Raw genomic sequence first — 17696 nt, forward strand, 5'->3', positions numbered from 1 at the left:
ACAATCATCTCGCGCACTACACGTCACGCACTACATGCCGCACTACACGTCATGCACTACATGCCGCACTACACGTCACGCACTACACGTCACGCACTACATGCCGCACGAAATATCAAGCAAAACACGCCACACATGTCGCGTATTACGTATCTCGACCAATCATTCATTTGGTCGAGATTTAAAATACTCAATTCCACGAATATCAACATAATGTTGAATGGTGGAAGTGAAACTCTGTAACACTCTTTCAGCCAGGTTTCGAACCGTTCCGTGTGGTGGCAGGCCACTTGTTGTGAAAATAAAGTTCACCACAAACCAAAAATAAATTTTAGGACTACTTTGGCGACATCTGCCGACATAAAATAAATTATAAAATGCACTAAAGGCGCTAAAGCACCAGACACATCGCATGGATGCGTACTAAATCCGTTTTTTCTTCGTTTCTTTGCGCGCATAAGTATTCACTTATGGCCTTTAATTTTTATTTCAATTAAATTTTGTTTCAATAAAATGTTTCTTTTTCCTCTTGCGATAGTATATGAGAGATCATTTTTTTTTTGGCTTACGCCACCCAAACAACATTCCGTCAACCTCAATTTGTGAATGATCCCAATGATACCAATATTCTTTCAGATCATGACCCGTTACCAAACTTTATTGGCCAAGTCAGAGGGAGGCGCAAAGCGTTTCGACGTTGCTTGCCAGCTCTGCGGCAGGGATCATAGCCTTAGGATCTGTGCCGAATATCGAAAAAAATCCCCAGAAGAGAGGTTGCGGGCAGTAATTCTGCATAAGTATTGTCCAAACTGTCTGTCGCCCTTTCACCGCGTGGACAAATGTAACAGCAAGTATCGCTGCAAGAGGTGCCAAGAGAAGCACCACATCACGCTTCATTTAGATGAGCGTCGAGCGGTATGCGACGAGACGACCACAAACGGCGAAGACAACACGTCCGACGACGCGTTGTCAATCAACCTCTCGGGACCGGCTAAATCCTTGGCTCAGCAAGTGGAAGAAGAAGAGGTGGAAGAAGAAAGAGAGAGAGCGTAAAAAGAACATGCGAAAGCGGAAATGAGGCCGTCAACGAGCAGGAATGGAATGCGCAGTTTCCGACCGCTGTTGCACCACGAACGAAGTGCGGAGGAAGAGAAAAAAGCTCGAAACCAACAAAATAATTGGCGTCACCGTGAGGTCGGACCCCATCGAAACTCAGCTAAATCGTCCAAACTCGCAAGGCAGCAACGGCGAAGGAAATCGACGCCATACTCTCTTGAAGCCCAAAGTACAATGAAGCTAACGCGCGACACGCCGGAAGTCTTGCGGACAGGGCGGCTGCTCCAGGCTACACCATCGCCCATCATGCGGCCTTTCGTGCCCATTGCGCCGACGGCCATCATACGAATCGAATCGCGTGGGAATTTACACCTGGTTTGGGCCATTATTGATCCCTGCGGCACCAGCACGATCGTCGATGCGGAGCCGGTACGCGACTTACAATTGGAGTGCCAAGGGCATGGACAATGCACCCTCATACTGCGCGGCAAATTCGGAGCGTCGACGCGCATAACAACCCAAGCAGCCGTCGTCGAAAGCCATTTCCGTTTGAGTCCACTGTCCAATGTGGACCCCAAGATTGCCGCGCCCTTTGAGTTCATGCGGCTGGCGGATCCGCAATTCTACCGCTCATCACTGATACGGCTTACACTCGGCGCTGACATTTACGCCGAAATGATGGTGAGCGGTACACCGGCATCGACAGTTGGCGGTCTCCTAACCCAACCGACCGTGTTCGGGTTGGTGGTCTCGGGAGCCTTCCAAAAATAAATATCCGACTTTCACGCCTCACACATGCACCATCTTATATATATTTAGGTAAATATACACGGAATTTAAAACCACGTACGTATATCTAATAACTTCTTTTCTTTTTCCACAGGAGAGCGAAACGTGAGGTCAACCATCTGGCGTGCAGTGCTTGCAGTCCGCATCTGCACTGCCTTCTTTAATTACACCGCCTTACTGGACGTGCGATCACGTGGCATCCCTTTTTTTAATTTTTTCTTTGTTGCTTACGGCAAGGGGGCCGGTATGTTTAGGCCACAGGCCTAAATATATCTCTCCCCCCCCCCCTCGTAACATAACTTTCTTTGGTTATTTTCGTTCGTTACTACCACCCACATATTCTTGTGATCACTATACACACGGGCATTTGTGAGTGGTAGTACGTATGTATCCTAGATTTTTACCGCTGTGAGCCCGCGGTACAGCAACTTTGTTGCCGGGAAACCCAACGAAGGAGCTGTATCGTGGGTTCATCGGCTCATGTAGCAAAGAGTCTCGTCCTCTCTTTTGATCCAGCAGCCAGCAAAAGTACACGTAATCACACGTCCACGTAAGTGCAAATTTTCATAATTATTATTACATATATCATTTTCCACAACATTTGTTAAACCTTTTCTTAACACTTGTTGTATTTATATAAATAAAAGCACACTGTGAATTCCTTTTTATTAATACGAAACCCTTTTGGTTTTTTTTTCTTCCTCTTTTTTCGCCTTAACTAATATTTAACAAATACGTGGGTGCGCGCCGTTGCCACCACGCATTTGTCCATGTTTTTTAATTCTCTGGCTGAGTGTGAAAAACATACTGCGCTAGAAGTAGAAATGCCATAGCAGCAAAAAAAAGTAACAATTAGCTGATAAACCTCCACCATCTGTATGGTTTTGGCATAATGAAACTGTTAAGCTAGTTGAAGCGTTTTCTTCAAGCTCGCTTGAAAAAAAATACACCTAAAGTATACCTACGCTTAATTGACCATCAGTTTCGCAACATAAAGTTATCTCCACTGATCCCACTCAAAAGCCGACCAAGATCAAGAGACCCATCCAAGGTGCATGCCACGAGGCCAGTTATCGCCGCTTGACCACCGCCGTTATTAAATTAAGTATAGATATCTATATATTTAAAGTATTCGGGTAGGATTTTTTTATATGGGTTATAAACCTTAGCTCGCATATCTTCGGTTCCAATAACCCAACGAAGTAATAAGGAAATGTAAGTATGGATGTCAATGGGTAAGTCGATGGGTGTTTTTTTTTTTTTTTTAGTCGTGTGCAATATTATATTATGTCTTGTTAGGGCTAGGGATTAGGGAGAAGGTGTCTTGGGTAGCTGTTCAAATACTCTGTCTCAGGCTGAAGCTCCGGGAACGAGCCAGTGCACACGCGGCAGTCGTAGAACAAAACTTAACCGGCCCTTCTAGACGACCCTCAATCGTTTCATTTTTCCACCCTGTCCACTAGTTCATAACAACGTACCATAGATGAACTAAATTTCACACAAATATATCCAATTTACCAATTAATTTTACTAAAAATAAATCGCACTTATCTTACTTACGTCTAAACGGTTATGGCCGTCCAACAAGGCGCGCCAGTCGCTCCTTCGCTCCGCCATCCGGCGCCAATTGGTCACACCAAGGGAGTTTAAATCGTTTTCGACCTGGTCCTTCTAACGGAGTGGGGGCCGCCCTCTACCTCTGCTTCCATAGGCGAGTTCCAATAGAAACACTTTTTTGGCCGGAGCGTCATCTTTCATTCGCATAACATGGACTAGCCAGCGCAGCCGCTGCGTTTTAATTCGCTGGACTATGTGGATGCCTACGTATAGCTCGTACAGCTCGTCATTAAATCTTCTTCTGTACTCGCCATCGTCCATAAATCTTTCGAAGAACTTTTTTCTCGAACACTCCCAAAGCCGCTTCATCTACTGTTGTCATGGTCCATGCTTCTGCCCCATATAGCAGAACGGGTACGATAAGTGACTTGTAGAGTATGATTTTCGTTCGCCGAGAGAGGACTTTACTTTTCAATTGCCTACCTAGTCCCATCTTTGCCGCTTCTTTTTCCAGTTTGGAGTAAGCAGAACTAACAGCGCCGGTGTTTAGGCCGATGATATCAATGTCATCAGCATATGCCAGTAATTGTACGCTTTTATAGAATATTGTTCCAGTGCGGTTTAGTTCTGCAACTAGTATAATTTTCTCCAGCATCAAATTAAACAAATCGCACGATAGCGGGTCACCCTGTATAAAACCTCGTTCAGTTTCGAACGGCTCAGAGAGGTCCTTCCCAATTCTGACTGAGCTGATGGTATTGCTCAACATCATTTTGCACAGCCGTGTAAGTTTTGCGGGAAACCTAATTCAGACATAGCGGCATATAGGCAGCTCCTTTTCGTGATGTCGAAGGCGGCTTTAAAGTTGACGAAGAGGTGATGTGTGTCGATTCTCTTTTCATGGGTTTTCCCAATATTTGGTGCATTGTGAAAATCTGGTCGATGGTAGATTTACCAGGTCTGAAGCCGCACTGATAAGTCCAATCAGCCGGTTCACGGTGGGCTTCAATCTTTCGCACAATACATTTGAAAGTACATTATATGCGATATAGGAAGGCTGATTCCACGATAGTTGGTGCATTTTGCAGTATTCCCCTTCGTGTGGACTGGGCAAAGAACACTTAGATTCCAATCGTCGGGCATGCACTCGTCCTTCCATATTTTGCGAAGAAGCTGCTGTATGCGCCTTACCAACTCCTCGCCGCCGTACTTGAATAGCTCCGCAGGCAATCCATCAGCGCCCACGGCCTTGTTGTTTTTCAATCTGGTTATTGCTATTCTAACTTCGTCATAATCGGGCGGGGGAACATATATTCCATCATCATCGATTGCGGGATCGGGTTCGTCATCTCTGTCCGGTGAATCGCTGCCTCGATTTAGGAGAGCAGAGAAGTGTTCCCTCCATAATCTAAGCACTCTCTGGACATCAGTTACAAGGTCGCCGTTTTCGTTCCTACAGGAGTTTGCCCCGGTCTTAAAACCTTCCGTATTTTTTGGTACACTTTTCGGGCGTTATTTCTGGTGGCTAGCAGCTCAAGGTACTCGCAGTCACGCCTTTCTGCTTCTGCTTTTTTCTTCCTGAAAAGGCGTCTCGCTTCCCTTTTCAACTCACGATAGCGTTCACACACTTCTCTTGTTGCGCTCGCTTTTAACGTAGCCCTGTAGGCAGCGTCTTTTCTTTCGGTTACAAAGCGGAATTCTTCATCGTATCAGTTGTTTTTTGGTGGCCGCCGGTAACCAATTTTTTCCTCGGCGGCAGTACGAAGTGCTTTGGTGATGTACTCCCACTGCTCCTGTATTCCTTCAGGATGAGTTGTGCTCTCAGAGAGCAGGCGTGAGAGTCGAGTTGCGAAATCATTGGCATTCTGTTGTGATTGAAGCTTTTCGACGTCTAGCTTTCCTTGTGTTTTTTGTTCCTTGGTTTTAGCCGCGCTAATTCGGGTGCGCATTTTGACTGCAACGAGATAATGGTCCGAGTCCGGTCCGCCGGGAACCAATTTTTTCCTCGGCGGCAGTACAAAGTGCTTTGGACATGTACTCCCACTGCTCCTGTATTCCTTCAGGATGAGTTGTGCTCTCAGAGAGCAGGCGTCAGAGTCGAGTTGCGAAATCATTGGCATTCTGTTGTGATTGAAGCTTTTCGACGTCTAGCTTTCCTTGTGTTTTTTGTTCCTTGGTTTTAGCCGCGCTAAGTCGGGTGCGTATTTTGACTGCAACGAGATAATGGTCCGAGTCGATGTTAGGTCCTCGGATCGTGCGCACATCCAAAACACTGGAGGCATGCCGTCCGTCTATCACAACGTGATCGATCTGATTGCGAGTATTTCGGTCAGGAAACAGCCATGTAGCTTGATGTATCTTTTTATGCATGAACCTCGTGCTGGATATGACCATGTTTCGAGCACCGGCAAAGTCAATCAGCCTCAGTCCGTAAGGAGAAGTTTCATTGTGTAGGCTAAACTTTCCGACTGTAGGGCCAAAAACACCTTCTTTGCCCACCCTGGCGTTAAAGTCGCCAAGCACGACTTTTATATCATGACGGGGGCAGCGCTCGTATGTGCGTTCTAATTGTTCATAAAAAATGTCTTTCACCTCTGTCGGCGCATGGGCGCAGATGAATGATATATTAAAAAATTTTGATTTTATTCGGATAGCGGCGAGACGCTCGTCCACAGGCGTGAACGACAGAACTTGGCGACAAAGTCTCTCTCCCACCACGAATCCGACGCCGAAACTGCGCTTATTCGTATGGCCACTCCAACAGATGTCACAATTTTTGATCTTCTTTCTTCCTTGCTTCGTCCAATGCATTGCTTGGATGGCAGTGATATCAGATTTTGCTTTGACGAAGACATCAACCAGCCGTGCATCTGCATTCAGGGAGCGGGCGTTCCAGGTGCATGCCCTCAATGCATTGTCCTTCAAAAGTTTGCCATGGTCTTCATCAATAGAGAGTGTATTTATCCGAGGCTTGTTGGTATATTTCATTGGAGTATCGTTTTACGTGGCGGGTCCCAAGCCCAGCGCACAAACCGCTCAGCGGGGGTGAAAATATTACTTGCACGTTTATATAGCGAGCCGCTTGCTCCAAGACAGACGCCCGCTTGCAGCCGCACCTAGAAGTGTACAGACGCTGCCGATGATATCTCCCCGGCCAGCCCTTAAACCAATTATGTCAGAGTGGCCTAGCCAGGTTGTCGCCTTCTCACATTAGCTCACCGCTAAACATCCGCTACTTAGAGGATATTTGGCCGTAAGCGACCGGTAGTAAGCTGCTTGAACCTCATGCAAAAGAATCGCTCTGGCCATTCCCAGGTGAAATCGCACTTATCACTTTTGATTAATACTCACAATTCTGTTGAGAAATATTAAACTTAAATATTGTTTAAACTTAAACTAAAAATTGATGTTGATTGTAGTCTTCTTTAGTAGCCTTCTGTAATTTAATTTAATTTAATTTAATTTATTTGGATTAAAGTCGACACAGACACAAAGCGGTCGACTACTAAGATATATAAAACATAAAATTAATGTTAGAATTAAAAATATTTAAATTCAACCATACATAGGAAAGAAAGTGCAAAATATCAGGCCAGACGTGACAGTATTGAATTATGCAACTCGGAAAACGAACATTCAAAACTGATGCAGTTATACAAGTTGTTGTAGTGCGAACACCAACTTCGCAGTGGATTAATTTTGGCAAAATTTTGCCGGCAAAGTGGTAAATAAAAAGGCACAAAATGCCTGGACGTTCTACCAGGAACAGCAAAATTTAGTCGACTAACAAGATCAGATGAGTCGATCTCGCCCATAATGAGCTTGTGAATGAACATTACCCCGAGTAAAGTTCTTCGATTTTCTAAAGTTGGCAGATTTATAAGGAGAAGCCTATTTCTATATGTTGGCAAATGCACACTAGAATCCCAGTTAAGACCACGTAGTGCAAATATAATGAATTGCTTCTGTACTGACTCAATACGCTTTATAAAGTTTTGATACCCTGGGCACCAGACACACGAACAATACTCTAAGATTGGTCGTACCAACGATGTGTAGAGGGTCTTAGTGAGATACGGATCATTAAACTCCTTAGCCCATCGCTTCACAAAACCGAGTATACCCGTTGCTTTGCTTACCATTGATGAGATATGCATATTAAAAGTCAGTTTAAGATCAAAAAGAACGCCTAGATCACTTACGACAGATATACGCTCCAAAGGCGTGCTGTTTAACGTATACGATGTCAAACTTGGCTTCACTCGGTGAAATGTCATTAGTTTACACTTCGAGCAATTCAACTAGTAAATTTGCAGTACACCAACATTGAAATGAGTCCAAGTCTGCCTGAAGAAACTCCACACGGGAAGACTCCGAAGGCAAGTATGAGTAACAAAGTTTAACATCATCTGCATACATAAGAGTTCGGGAATGTATGAGAGTTTGTGGTAAGTCATTTATAAACAAGGTAAAAAGTAACGGACCCAAATGACTACCCTGAGGCACACCAGACGTTACATCAAACAACCTAGAAAAGCTGTTTTTAAACAAAACTTGTTGAGTCCGATTCGTGAGATAGCTTTCGAGCCATGCAAGCAAATGCTTTGGAAATCCAAGTAAATCAAGTTTGTAAACTAAAAGCTCATGATTGACAGAGTCAAACGCTTTACTGAAGTCGGTATAGATCACATCCGTTTGCCTATTGTTTAAAAATCCATCCATTACAAAAGAAGTAAACTCTAGCAAGTTGGTAGTAGTTGATCTACGCGGCACAAACCCATGCTGGCAGGGCGATAATATGGAGCTACACATGTGTGCCGGTAAACGACGTAGTTACTTGAAAAAAGCTTAGCGTTAAAATTGTCAGGTTTTAACCAGGTCTCGGTGATAGCAACAACCTGCGCTGTAAAAGCGAAACTTTTAAAAAAAAAGGTATTTAATTTAGATCGTAAACCACGAACATTTTGGTAATGAACGACTATAGAGAGTGAGTCGGTGACTACTTTTTTGCTGTACCCGCGGTGAAGGTAATAGAGTTTTTTGGCACTATATTGGTATTTCTCTTGTACAAATGCACCACAGAATGCTCCGGCCAAAAAGAACTGTCAAGAACACTATCAACATAAATGTGTGGCACAGTTATTTAAAAAGATGAAATTTCCCTTTCATATTTAAAGTTAAATTTGGAAACTTCAACACTAGAATTATTAATATTAAGTTTAGAGCATATATAATTTGAAATATAATGTTCTTTTCTTCCAGGTGATCTTACTCCATTTGCTTTTTAGTTGTCTTATTGTTGTTGTTCCTTGGTTTAATGTTGATTGATGTATTTAAATGTTTTCACTTCATTATTTTACTATTTCATAGGATTTCATGATCCTTTCAAACTAATTTATATTGTCATACAATATTTCTCTGAATAAAAAATATCTTTTACAAAATTAAGACTTTTATAATCCTTTTCAGTTTTTTTTTTTTGTAATGACTTTAAAATTCTTTTTAAATTTTGTTTGTTAGGGTTTGTATAATCCTGTTTTTATTAAGTTTTTCTTTTCTTTTAATTTTCTTTTACAATTTTTTTTTTTTTTTTTTCTTTGAGTTGGAATTAATATAGTTCTTTTTTACATATTTGTGTCGAAAAACTTTTCAAAAAAAAATCAAGAAAAAAGGATTGATTTAACTTTTTTAACTTTTAAAAAACCACAATTTTAGAAGTGGTATTTCATTTAATTAAGATTAATATAATCTACTTCTATTTGGAACCACCACGATTTTTTTTAGTTTGATTCCCGACTTCCGTTAGGATTTATATTATTCTTTTAAAAACTTTTAGCGGTCGGGCGCCAATTAAAAATTTGTTCAAATTTTAAATATTTTTAATTTCATGATCTTTTTATGATCGTCACAAATTTTGTTCTGAAAATTTCTTTTGAAAATGTTGCATTTGATATTCATTCAAAAATCAGTTATTTCATTTCTTCAAACAACAGTGATCATGTGGCTTCCCAAGGCATTCGGTTCTATGTACCGGAGCGACTCGGGATTTTTTCCGACTAGATTTCATTTCAGTGTAACCCCATTTAATTTGTTGCGTCCTCGCACAAATTGTCATTCTCCCAGCAGCTCCTTGCTACGGAACTGCTGCATATTCTCTTGCTCCGGGAAGGTATCGAACCCAATCCGGGTCCGTCTCCTGACCCCGGTCCTGAGAAATGGTTTTGCTGCGTCTACCGGAAAAGACTTTTTTAGGACGGTCATACTCTTATCAGTGTGTCTCGTGCAAGGGATGGTTGCATCGGACAGGTTGTTCTGGGCTAGATCCCAAACCCGACGTCCTCGTAACTTTTATAAACCTTTTGTGTCTCCTCGCCGTTCACGCCCAAGGGCGTCCGGCGCGGAGATAGTCGATTTTAATACTAAACTCACAGCAAGATCTACCCTGCAGACCTGTTCTGGGTATAATGTAAACAGAAATGATCGCGAGAGCGAAAATGGAGGCGGCCTCGCGTTTATCATACACCACTCTGTGCAATATCATATATTTGATCCCGAGATCGGCCGCAGGGACAGTGTCTTAGAACGCCAAGGATTATCTGTCCGGTCAGGCGATGCAAACATGGAAATCATCAACATCTACATCCCTCCTGTCACCTGTTGCCCCAGCGGATACCGCCCTAATATCAGCGCCTTACTCACTGGCAATAATCGCATTATCTTAGGCGATTTCAATGCCCATCACGATCTATGGCATTCAAACTTGCAGGCAGACAGTAGGGGTGATATATTGGCGGATCAAATAGAAGAAACGACGTTCTGCACAATAAACAGAGATGCCCCCACACGTATGGTAGGAAGCCGTCACCGTTCGCCGGATATATCAATCGTGAGCGCAGGACTCGTAAACTGCAGCCGATGGTAACATTGGCATCCGACCACCTGCCTATACTTATTTCGCTCGAGCGTACCGCCGACTTCAACGTCACAGAAAAGGCACTTTGATAAACTTTAAAAAAGGAAAGTGGGATGAATACAAATCCTTTACAGATCACCGCTTTGCTGCCCTCCCTATCCCGACTGATGGTCGCCAAGAGGAGCGTGCTTTCCGCAAGGTCATTGAATCCGCCTGAGCTCGCTTTATTCCCGCCGGTAGAATGCCCGAAATTCGGCCTCACTTTCCGACAGAGGCCGCAAGACAGCTCGTTCCCGGCGACCCCCAAAAAAGGTATATAAACCAATGCAACAGATTGCTTGTGGATGAACACAAGCGGGCGAAATGGGAGGAACACCTAAGCGGTTGTAACCTCTCTGCCGGTGTAGGTAAGCTTTGGTCCACCGTAAAGTCCCTATCGAATTCGTCTAAGCACAATGACAAAATTTCCATCGCATTTAACGATAATATGCTGTCGGATGCGAAAAAATGCGCGAGCTCTATTTGCCGACAATATATAATGCATTCCACGGTCGACAAAGTTAGACGGAGGGCCAACAGACACGCACATAAACATAAATTCAGCGCGTCTCCAATTACCATCACCGCCAAAGAGGTTGAGGAAGCCATCGGTCATGCTAAACCATCCAAAGAAGTGGGCCCGGACTGATCAGAAACCTGGGCATCCCAACAGACATCTGATTGATGAGCCAACACCGCCCAGGGGCTTAAGAAGTCATATCCGTAAGCATTAGGAGGAAATACGGCACCTGATATCTCAGCCGTACGAAGCCAAAAAACACAAGCATGTCCTAAGTGAACTCCACAAACAGGAGTCGGGCCTTTATGCCAGGAATTGCCCGGGAATCCAGCACTCAAAGAACAATACCCAAAACTTACAGAAGAGAAACGCACACTCCCCAGGGAAACGCGAGTCACTCTAGCTCAACTTCGATCTGGATAGTGTAACAGGTTAAACTCTTACCTATCCAGAATCAACTCCGATATACAAAATGTATGCCGTGCTTGCAATGTGTCCCCACATGAAACCAACCACCTCTTCAGTTGTAATGTGGAATCAACGCCTCTAACACCCCTCTAATTATGGCCTACCCCTGTTGAAACAGCATGTTTCCTTGGACTCCCGTTAGAGGATATTGATGACAATTTTTGATCGGTAGCACTCATTGGATGGGGCGAAGCACTGCTACAACAACAACAACAACAACATGCCAAAATGTGAATAAATTCGCGAAAGCCAAAATGTATAGAGTACGGATTTGGCTGAAGTCCAAAAACTAATTTATTGGCTACGGTAAGGTTATGATAAAGGCGGTTTGCTATGATATCAATAACAAATACATTGATTTCCATGAGGTTGGTTTGATCAGCTGTTTTATACCAATATGGATCGGTCAAGCTTGCCTCACTTATTGCGTTATTTTCTTTTTGTCTCATGTTCTATTCATAAACGAGGGAACTTTAAAGTTATGTTTAAAGTTTGATCACACAATCTAAGGCATTTGCATGCGTCACATGTTAATTGCATACAACCCAAGTTTTTTTTTTCAATAGCAATTACATATTTTATTATTTATTTGTAAATACATACATATAACACAAAAAGAAATATTGCCGTTTGGACTGCTTATCGAAATATCACCATATCTCAGTCGCGGCTCCGAAAACGCTCTTTCTTAGCATAAATTCTATGTTTTGATGTGAGCTAGGATGTTTATGAAAAAAGCCCCATGTCATAACTTTTCTCATAAACATCCTAGCACGTTCAGCCGAGTTAGGTGAAATCAGCAGTCGATTATCGACAATATTTCGCATATTCCACAAAAATTTTAACATGTTCATTACTTATATTTGTATATAAAACCGGAATATTTCGGTTAGGTGCTATCCTACCTGATACCACAGCACAAAGTCGTCCACCCACAACGGCGGGTGCACCAGCATCTCCCCAACAGGTAACAGCACCCTGACCTGTGGCACAAATTTCTGTTATTGCTAATGTTTGTCCCAACATCTTATAAGAAGCCGCACAAACGTCCCTTGCTATTACTACGAAATCAGAAGATTGCAGTATTGGCCAAGCTTCTTTGTCGTTGGTTCCAGTTTTCGAACCCCATCCACTAACTTGCAATTTTACACCCTCCTTTACTTCAGAATTACAAAACATTATTTCGTTTATTGTTGTGCTCCTGACGAAGGCCTCATTCAATATAATAACAGCTATATCCATATCTAGGATTTCCGGATCAAAATCACATGGACGGATGATACGCTGCGCAATGCGAACTTCTGTTGCATGATTTAAATCGGATGTACCAGCTACAACATTGATGATATCAGGCCCTACATTTTCAAAGCAAGATTCAGCTGTTACCACCCTCTCCAAAGTGATTAACGAACCAACGCAACGATAATAAGTGCTATGACATATCGCTACCAAATATTTGCTATGCTCTATATGCGAATTACTGCCACCTATCATCCGATATTGCGAACTTGTATTAATAAAAATACAGCTAAAGAAGACAAACAAAATCGCGAAAGAATTATGTAAATACATTTTAGTTTAAGATTTTGCGTCGATTTTTAAGTTTAAAGTGAAGGAAGTTGAAATTCGTGGGTGCTATTTATACAAAATTTTGTTGTGTAAATAAAAATAAATTTTGAATTGGAAAGAAAACAGCCCACTAAATTTTTGTGATTGTAGCGACATAAGTGTGAAAAGAAAAAATTTTAATTTTGGTACGTTCAATTATTGTATACAAAAACAAAAACATTAACACAGCAATATATCTGATGTTTGTGAGTGTACGCAGCCTGTTGTAGCAAAATAGAACAATGACATATGTGGTTATTGGCGCCGTGGTGGTGTGGTAGGGTGCTCCGCCTATCACACCGAGGGTCCTGAGTTCTACTACCGAGCAAAGTAACATCAAAAATTTAGAAAAAAGTATTTCTAATCGGGGTCACCCCTCGGAAATGATTCGTCAAACACTCCGGGTTTATTTCTAAATGAAAAGCTTCTGAGTGAAAATGCATCTGCTTTCAGATGCCGCTCGGTCCCGCCAATTTTTAGAAAAAATTCAAAGGAGCAATACGCAATTTGAAAGAGAAGCTCGGCCTTAAATCTCTTCGGAGGCTATCGCGACTTGAATTTATTTATTTAATTGTTTATTTACATATATACAATGACGGAAAAAATAATAGGTACAACTAAGTGCGAAATAGTAAATGAATTATATAAGCAACGCTTCAATATCTCTCTTGGAATAGTGCACCCTATAAAAATAACATTTTAAGGTTTTTCTTTTGCGAAAAGGTGAACCAGTAGAAGTTTGGCTTGGAAAAATAATATTAACAAAAAGTTTTTATTAATATTTTCGCATTATAAATGGTAAAACCTTCGTTGTTGAAGCTTCTTATAAATACCTATAAAATTGCACTTTTATGGGGTATGCAGCACTAAGAAAATATTTAAGAGAAAATATCGGCACTTCACTTTTAGAAATAAAAAGGCGCCACGTCTCTTGTTTTAAATGTAAAAGAGTATAATCTTTATTATATACAATATATCTCTATAAAAATGAGGATGGTTCCATTTATATATCTTGTGTAATTCTTTCATCGTGAGCTAGATTGGTGATACAGAACCTTCAACCTTTGCCATTTTGTAGTCGGAGATATTTTCGAAATTCTCGGTTCTGGCAAGGATGCTAAGGGAGCTCCTGGAAGGAAGTGCATTGGAGTGAGGGCTAATAATTCACTTGGGTCCCGCTTCTATTCGAAAGAGGCATGCGCGGTTCCAGGGGGGGAACTTTTTTTTGTATTGACTGTAATGAAGTATATAATACTTATCTACATAGTAATTTCTTATCACAAAACGGATTTTTAATTTTTCTTGCTTACGTTCTAGGGGGGGGGGGGGGGGGGGGGATTTTTTTTAAATATATGTAATAATAACGTTTTCTGATAAGAAATTACTATGAAGATTAGTATTATATACTTCATTACAGTCAATACAAAAAAAGTTCCCCCCCCCCCCCCCCCCCCCCCCCCCTGGAACGGCGCATGAAAGAAGAGTGTTGTAAGTTCTTCGAACGTAAACCCTTGACTTCCTGCGACTTTGGTGAAATGTGTTTTGGAAGATTTTTACCGCAGCTACCTATAGGCCGCCTCTGTGTGAGGCATAAAGGTGTATAAACTGCCAAGAAAAACCTGGTACCGCAAATCTTTCAGCAACGTCTACAGCTGCTTCTTTGATATTGAATATTGAGAGCTCTTTTTAAATAGCTTGTTGAGCACCAACGAATATCTTTCCATTATCATATATATTCTGGGGTAATCCACGTCGTCCAACGAAGCGAAAGAAGGCTGCTCTGAAGAGCTCAGTTGTCTAACTTGTGCAAGATTCGAGATGAACTATTTCAGTAAAGAAGCATGTAAATAAGCAAACGTATGCTTTTGAGTAGGAAGCTGGTCGCAAGGGGGACATCTTCACCATAAATGGACCAAAGTCGGTTACGTAAAAGGACACCGATTAAGTAACACGTTCGGGGCATAGCGACCAGGTCTTGCAGTTGAATATGCATTGTGAGGACCAAATATAACACCATTAATTCGGCCCACACAAAACAACCCCACATCATATTCGATACAGCACTAACACAACAGCCAGTCACAAAAGGCTATAGCAACAGACCAACCAAGAAGTTCAATACAGCATACATCATATTCGATACAACACTAACACAAAAGCCAGTCACAAAAGGCTATAGCAACAGACCAACCAACAAGTTCAGTACAGCATTGACACAACAGCCAGTCACAAAATGCTATAGCAGCAGACCAACCAACAAGTCTCAGCAACACAACGGGCAAGCACAACACTTTAATGCCAACACAACAAATCTCAGCAACGCAACGAGCGTTCGCAACATCGAACAGCAACCATGGCAACGCAACCATTCGAGCCAGCAATACCAAACAAAGCAATAAAAGGAGCAACACAGCAGAACAGAAGTTAGTTAGCAAGGAGCTGTGGCCGTGAGCAGAGCTACTTGTGGAGCGTCCCTTGAAGTTGTCGGTTCTACCATGCGGACAGGTCGTTTCACAGGAGTAAGTCGTGGCCTCAAGTGGTGAATGTGTCGGTTATACCACCAAACACCGCTTGAGACTTCGCCAGCAACGGCACTACCACAGTAACGCGCACCCGCGAACAGGCAGCGTCCGCCCGCCTGCTCCGACAGTAACAGCGCCACAAACAGCGCTACGCAAACATATACGTTGGCCGCAGCAACACTACGCAAACATACAACGCTAGCCGCAACAGCATCATAGCTAATATATACGCTGGCCATACCATTACGCCAATCTAATACGCTGGCCGCAACAGCACCATAGCTAATACACTACGTTGGCTTCAGTACTCCGCCGATCTACTACGCTGACCACGACAGCGCCCCGATAATATACTGCGTTGACACAGCAAAGTTACGCAAACCTACTACGTAAACTGTACCAGAGTTACCCTCGTGCCGAAGCACGGAGCTGTGGTCGTGACCAGAGCTACTTGTGGAGCGTCCCTTGAAGTTGTCGGTTCTACCATGCGGACAGGTCGCTTCACAGGAGTGAGTCGTGGCCTCAAGTGGTGAATGTGTCGGTTATACCACCAAACACCGCTTGAGACCTCGTGAGCAACGGCACCACCACAGTGACGCGCCCCGCGAGCAGGTGACATCCGCCAGCCAAACTACCACGCTGGTTACAATCGCAAACATACTACGTTGGCCATAGCATTACGCCAATTCACTACCCCGGCCACAATCGCACACACACTACGTCGGCCACAGCATTACGCCAGCCACTACGCTGACCGCGACCGCACCACGCTAACATATTACGTGGACCACATCACTACGCAAACATACGACGTTGGCCATAGCATTGCGCCAACCCACTACGCTGACCGCAAGCGCCAACATACGACGCGGGCCACAACAGCGCTACGCAAGCACATTACGTTGGTCACCGCACCACGCTGGCCACAACAGCACTACGCACACACACTGCGGTGACCACAGCAGAGTCACGCAAATACACGACGTCAACCACACTAGGGTTGCGTACATACACGCCAACGCAAGGCGTCACCGAAACACGTTTTACACGCACTCAGGCAACGACTAGCCGGGCGTCCTAACGGGACGTTCCTAACGGGACACGCACGCCCACGCAGGGCATCACAAAACACATTTACACACACACAAGCAACGACCATCGAGGCGTCATAACGGGACACGAGTACCGTTGGCCCACCACGCAGTATAAAGCAAGCATACAGTGAAACGAAAACAACAAATTTCTTCTTTTGATTACGTAACATTTTTCATTTTAATTATAGTGTACATACATATATAGAATTAGAGAAATAAAGTGAATTTATATGAAAACGATTTGCACGGTGTCCCAAATTTACAAATCTATTGTAAGCGAACCTTGGACACGGCGAGTATACCCCTAACACTTATTGAAGAAGCGCCGGGACGGAAAAAGCTTCGTTACAATTGGCGCCCGAGCAGGGACCCTGCAAATCGTTACCACGTCAGAAGGAACATTCATGACGAGGAACCTAACCACAAAATGGTCGACCAGATCGATACCACGTGGTTAGACACAATTTCAAAGGAGCAACTGATATCCATCACACAGGAATTGGGTATTGAGCAGACAAGTACCACCCGAGAAATCCGAAAGCGCATAGCACCACTGGCCTCAAAGGCAAATACGGACTCGGAAATCCACGAAAAATGTTTATCCCTACAAGCCACCTACAAGGAAACTACGCACATGAGCGACGTAAATGAGGTTAAGACACCGACTCCGTCGAACGGAGAAGGCACACCGAAGGTCGCCATTACAACAGTAGAACAAACTCAATTCGCGTTTCCTCCCAGGAATACAGTACCCACACAACAGCACGTACCATCAGAAATTACGGCATCATCAACCGGCACATCTCAACCCACGCAACCGTACTTACCAGCGGGAATGACGGCACCAGCCATGAACTATACATGCCAGTTAACTCAAGCACCGACCGTGGTTTCGTGCCCATCATCGACCAGGTAAGAAAGTGGTCCGTAAAGTATGAAGGTGGACGGGACCCGTTAGCGTTCCTCGAACGGTTAGAGGAGTTAGCCGAAGTATACGCGCTAAACGTGGACCTTCTGCCAAGAACCATGCCCGAGCTACTAGGGGGCGCCGCGCTACAATGGTACCGCAATAACAATGTGCACTGGGGAGAGTGGACAAGCTCCAAAAAGGATTTTTTACGTTTCTTCCT

General features: G+C 43.4%; 1 protein-coding gene across 1 annotated transcript in view; it reads right to left on the bottom strand.

Moving 5' to 3' along the window:
• Positions 1-17696, bottom strand: part of Ir76b (Ionotropic receptor 76b) — a 164860-nt gene that overhangs the window by 108617 nt on the left and 38547 nt on the right. The gene's annotated exons all lie outside the window — the stretch shown is intronic.

Source organism: Eurosta solidaginis, chromosome 5 (genome assembly GCF_040869045.1).
Source record: "Eurosta solidaginis isolate ZX-2024a chromosome 5, ASM4086904v1, whole genome shotgun sequence".
NCBI classification, from domain to species: domain Eukaryota; kingdom Metazoa; phylum Arthropoda; class Insecta; order Diptera; family Tephritidae; genus Eurosta; species Eurosta solidaginis.